The 6000-nt window shown below is 46.4% G+C and overlaps 1 protein-coding gene across 2 annotated transcripts in view; it reads left to right on the forward strand.

The window, feature by feature from the left end:
• LOC122393483 overlaps positions 1-6000 on the forward strand; it is a 64020-nt gene that overhangs the window by 8913 nt on the left and 49107 nt on the right. The window contains exon 1 of one of the 2 annotated variants that reach the window (XM_043389522.1): positions 535-1010. The exons of the other annotated variant lie outside the window; for it this stretch is intronic. The gene's annotated coding sequence lies outside the window, so the exon portion shown is untranslated. Of the gene's footprint in view, positions 1-534; positions 1011-6000 lie in introns of those variants that run through there. 2 annotated transcript variants of the gene reach the window in all.

The following is a 6000-nucleotide window of genomic DNA, read 5'->3' on the forward strand; positions in this document are numbered from 1 at the left end:
ATACCTAATGCTGATCTCAAAGTAGGGTCGCAACGGGACAATACTCTAATAGCATATTTACGTTATTCGACTGACCCTTATGTTTCTGGTTTCATTTCGAGCATTTTTTTAGCATATCTGGTTATAACCATACATAACTTTGAAAACATTGTCATTAAATGCAAATCAACTCTTAAAACGACGTCGGTTGGTCGCTTCATGGGAAATAAAGATATTCCTCAAGTTACGACCAAACTGGAGACGCAATATTTCAACGGATTTAGGGGCTATGCAGCCGAAATCTTGACGTTTCAGGCTGGCATAACTCAGCGGAAGTTGGCCAAGCAATAAAAATGCAAAAGTCTGAATAATATTAATTATTACTCCACAGTCAATTTCGCTCATCGATAAGGATATTTCATTGCGTATTATCCTTCTAAAGTCATGGCATCCGTGAGCATACATCTCCTTTCATTAAAAACCACAGGAAAGCAAGTGGGAGCGAATCGTGATTCGTGAGAGCCTCGTGCTGTCACTGTGTCGCTTTTGCTTACGCCATTTGTAGTGGTAAACACCAACTGAAGTGACTATTGATAGTCCGTGCTAAAAGGCATTTCAGATAGTCACCTGCTGAACGGTTTTTCCGATGCCGAGACATTCACCTCTCCCCAGCCATTTCCCAAATCTGATCGGTGCGGCGGGCGGGCGGGCCGACCTCCCCCATCAGCTCCCTGTCGGTATGTGCCTGCGCCGCCGGCGGGCCGGGCGTGCGTCGTTCCCGACGACTGTCCGTCGACGGGCCCGCGCAGACGCCGACGGGGAGGCGGCGGCGACGGTCGGGCGACCGGTCAGCTCTCGAGCTGTTGTGATCCAGACGGCGGCGGTGGCGGAGGCGCGCCCCGAGGGTCGTCAGGGTCAAGGTTAGCTGGCGCCCCAAGGCACGTTCCGTCAGCCTTGGGACCCAGAGGACTTCGAAATCAGCTTGTACTTCGAGAGGCGTGACACAAGATTTAACACAAAGGAAACTGAAGGTTAGTGCCACCCAGAAGCTACTGAGCAAAGGGATTCCGTGAAATTTGATTTTGAACTTGCTTCAAAGTTGCGGTAAGCCTGTTGGTATCCATATGAAGACATCGTTGTTTCAATGCCTTTATCGTGTATGTTTGTTAATTCAGGTATCAACTCCCGTTAGGTATGGGAAACTTTTATTTTACCAATGTTACAGGCAATCCCAGCCCCAACAGGACGCATTGTGGTGCACATTGTATCGTAACGAGCTTGATATACAACACAACTGAATCATTTTTTTTTGCCATTTGAACCTTATGTGAGTGGTAGCTCATTCAAATAGTAAAATCCCAAAATCCAAGCTCCTTTGTTTACATAAAATTTACTTCCGATTTGAATGACGATGTCCGGCGGTTTTATGCTCAATTTCTCACTTATCAACCACAAACACTCATACAACAAATTTCATATGCTTGCCAACATGATCAACGCCATTACAACAAAACGCCGTGCAGGCATGCATCGTTGCAAAGGAAATGCTGTAGTGCAAATCATGGTCGAAGCTTAAAATTAAATGTAAAAGGAATGCATTTAAACAAGCTGATTTCTTATTTCTCAGACGTACTCGTATGTACATACAAATATATCACATAAAATATCATCTGACTTCGTTTAAAAATACTGTTGATCCAACAAAAGCTGAGCTAGCTCCATTTCAAAGGTCAGCGCCCCAGACTTCGTCCAAACTTGTTCAGTGCAATGACTGGGTCGATTGGTCCCCCGTGGAGACGATAAGCTGGTCCGCAATTCTATTAGTTGGGCCGTGGGCGGTCGGGTGTGGGTAAAACGTCATATCTAGGACCAAATATTAACCGGAACTACGCCGTTCCGATTGACTAGGGAGCAATAAGATCATGTGCATTGTCCGACAAGAATCGAACCACTGAATTGAACCAAGAATCGACTGGCTGTCCCCTGGGCAGTGGGTAAATAGGCTATCGCTTATTGGCATTGGCTGCTCCTCGTGATTCTATTGGCTCCATTTGAGACAATGGTCTGTGAGCTGGCTGGTCCTGAGCGAAGTCTGTGACTTCATTCGTGAGTCGGTCGGTCCGTGGGTTGTCCTGGATGTTCAATAGTCTCGTGCAAATACGTTATGAGTTGGTCGGTAGTTGGCTGACCCCCGTAGAGTGAGCTATTGTTGACCTCTGAGTTCGGCGCATCGACATTCGATATCGCCACCATCTACAAATCTTCCCCCGCTGCGGCTGCTGTGGAACAATCTCTCCTGGCAGCGGCGCGCCGCGCCGCAGGCTGCCATTAAAGCCCCTGTTCTGCCGCAATCTATCATAGAGCGTCGAGCCACGGGGCGGCGCACTCGGCGCAGTGCCGGGCGCCGGCTCCGGCGCTGCGCCGGGCCATCTGTCAGGCTCGCCGGGGCCGGGGCCGGGGCCGGGGGCACAACCCCGGGCCGACACGTGGCCAGCGGATCACACAGCCGCCCAAAGACACTCCCGACGGCCGAGAAATTAATGGCAGCGAATTTCCGCCCAGCGAAGGTGCTCTCTGTGACCGTCACTGGCAGGCTAATAATGGGAGCAGTTCAACGGAGAATTGGATGCACGCTGGGTCGTATCAACTGGTCCCAAATGTATGGAGATGGGGGATCAAAGTGAAGGCTAATATGCTCCAAACTTAATTAAACAACAATTAATTGGAACCATCGTAGGTGTGGCTCGAAAGCATGTCCAAGATTGCTGAAGAAGATGTTATTTTACAACAAGTACATATACAGCGCACAGTAGATAAAAACATTGCATAATAAAGATAGCGAAGTTGGAAGGAAAAAAGCTTGATGCTTGAAAGACCATCGAACATAAAGGATTCATCCTTCAACCCTACATCCGACCTGTTGCGTCGACCTGTCATCAGGATTGACGAAGTGTCATTTCTAATCTTCCTCAGGTAAATGATAGTAATTCGTATTCGTTTCGGGCTACACTGAGGTAAAAAATTGTTAAAAACCATATATTTCGGCTTTATTGAGTAGCCTTGTTCACTGGTTCACTGGTTTTGTTCACTGGTTTTTAAACCAGTGAACGAGGCTACTCAATAAAGCCGAAATATTTGGTATTTAACAATTTTTTACCTCAGTGTAGCCCGCAAACGAATACAAATTACTATCGACCTGTCATGTTATGTTGATCTGTCATGTCATGTCGCTTATCCATCAGCCCCACCCACCCATTGCATCTGTCCAATAACCCCAACTACACAGCTTATCAGGTCCGGTCGCTGCAGTTAAGCTAACGCTATGATAGCGGGCTGGAATTCCCGGATCCGGTTTGACTCACCCAATATGGCCGCCTGTGGACACAGCTGTCTGGGGAAATAAAACGTTCTAGGAGAGTCCTTACTCCTAGCTTAGAAAATATCATTTCTCCGTTGAGCACGGCATGCAGCTTAACATTACTTTGAGGCATTACATTGTCATCTGACCTTGACATAACATTCGCTGAATTTGTTTCTTTTGAACATCAAAACCGCATTATTGACCGTATTAATATCCTGAACTACGTTTATCATTACGCATGAAATTCGACTTTAATCCGATTACGTGTGGCCCTACACCTCAATTTGTCGTACCAGCTTCAACGGGTGTCGTCCAGAGGGCGTAGTGCGGTCGCTCGGCGTCCCCAAATGCCACTCGAAACGATCACCGATTGTCGTTCGGTTCGGGCCGGCCCCTGGGTATTGTTTTGGGCCCCGGTCGGTACACAGTAGTGTTCCGTGCTTCATTCAGGGCTAGATCACTGTAATATGGCAGTGGGAGACGAGAAGAATGGACAAATGGATGGGTGGATGAATGATATTTGGATGTGTTGCATGGCGTTCTGCGTCTACCGGACACTGTTTTTTAATTTTTACTCTGGATGGTTTTTTTTGACATTTTGGTTGGTTTATGACATTCTCGATGACAGCGGATGGCATTGGTGACACAATACCAACGCCCTGGAGTGAAGTGAGCCCATTCCGCCCTCCTCCGAAGCTCTAAAATTAAAGGGACCCTCCCACCTTCAAAAAAGTTAATGAATTGGCATGAAAGTGATGTCGCTCGGTTCAGGAAGAGCGAAAACGAATATCTACCAAATTTCATCGAAAAATATTCACCGGTTTTCAAGATATTAGACTTTTACTATTGTTTACTTTCTCGGATCTCCGCTGTTCCTAGCGACTTTATTTGAAAGTGCGGCATTTGTTGCGCGCAAAGCAGCATATACCACCGCGTGCTACCAAACGTTTTAGTAAAAGATTTAAAAAGCGTTAGACCTCCGCTGACGTCACAAATTCTAAGGGGGCATACCAATGCATTAGCCCCTTAGAATCCGAAAACTGCAAGTTTGAAATTCCATATCTCCGAATTAAAGCATTTGTCGATGTTGTGAGTGCCCAAACCGGTATTTTCAGGCCATGGCCACCAATTTGGCTATCTCAACTCAAAACTAATGTTAAGGTGGGAGGGTCCCTTTAATGACCACCACCCGCTCTTTTCTGAAGCTCTGGAGTTAGGTGACCCCTCCCTTTAGTCTGATACTCTGGAGTGAATAGACCCCTCCCCCTGCCTTCCTCCTCCGACACTCGGAGTCGGGACACCGAGCTGCTACGACCGCCTGTGCCTAGCCATATATCTACTCATGAAATATCACCGTCTCGAGGCGGCGTCTGAGTCGAAAATACGTTCATCTCTGAGTGATGGGCCTTCGAAGCTCAGCACTAAGTGTTGCCAGCCTATGTCCAAATGACGCTTTAATGATTTAAAGCCAATATTGCTCTAGGAAGTCCCGTTCCGTTGTTCGAATAGGAACATCCTTCAGTGGGCTGAATCAGCACAAGCCTGTTGTTCCAACTGTGCATTATTGGTGTTCTGCATTAGAAGTGTGAGCTGTAACAACTTAGAGATGTATGTTAGGTAGGTATACCTACCCTTAGGCGTCGATGTATTCATAGTTTCTCTTTATAACTATTTACATGAAAAGTAATAAAACACATAAAAAAACACACAAAATAAAACGATACACAGAGGATACAATAGCGAGGCTTTTGATAACATGGATTTTGAAACGAGGGAAAAGTTTATATCGCTTGTCACCCCGATAAAACAAACAGTAAAATGCAGGGATGTTCCTTCTTAAACATTGACTGTAAGGAATGGGTTCAAAGGGGACGCATTGAATGACCCTATTTTATTTTATCGATGCTGCGGTTCGGCCATGTCCCACTCACTCGGTGAGAACTTCTCTCGTTTGCCGCATGGGTGACGACGAGCCAAGTGTCTCGGCTTACCAGTACCCATCTGGGTTATATACAAACTTCTCTGATATCTTCCGGTCGTATGGTCAGCTCGAGGCCGCGTGTATCAAGTTTGCAAAGCCGATGTCGAGACGAAATGACGCTCACTAGCAGAATGTCAACGTTGTATGGCTGTGTGCCCTGTGACCGACATGCTTTCCGAAGGGATATAGGCGCTGTGGCTTGAGACAACTTTTGCCTTGGCTGGTTTAATGTGGTGTATGAAAACTTCCAGAACTGGGCGCGACATGTTTCTGACTAAACCTTTGATGCTGTTATTTGCCAAGATGAAGAAGTTATATTCAATTTGTGGGCATGCTTTTGATTATGCAACACTCTAATTCCGTGACATTCACACGTTAGCCGCAGTCTAAATTAATCTTACTTCTCGAACAATAAATTGAATTTTCAGAAGCGGCGCAAAGTTTGATACAGCGCATTCTGAGCGCTGACTAGGTTGTATCGAACGATGTTTTGTATTTACAAATGACCATGAAATGGGGACTTGTCCTCGACCGAATTGCATTAGGCACAATCTACAGGTCAGTTGATAACTTTAATCCATACCTGGATTGCCCAGGTCGCTGCTTTTTCGTCCCATCAATAGTGTCGATGCCTGTTTGCTACTGTTTTAAAGTGAACTACCCACATTTGGGGCCATGG

Source organism: Amphibalanus amphitrite, unplaced genomic scaffold (assembly GCF_019059575.1).
Source record: "Amphibalanus amphitrite isolate SeventyFive unplaced genomic scaffold, NRLGWU_Aamphi_draft 000024F_arrow, whole genome shotgun sequence".
Classification (NCBI taxonomy): Eukaryota; Metazoa; Arthropoda; class Thecostraca; order Balanomorpha; family Balanidae; genus Amphibalanus; species Amphibalanus amphitrite.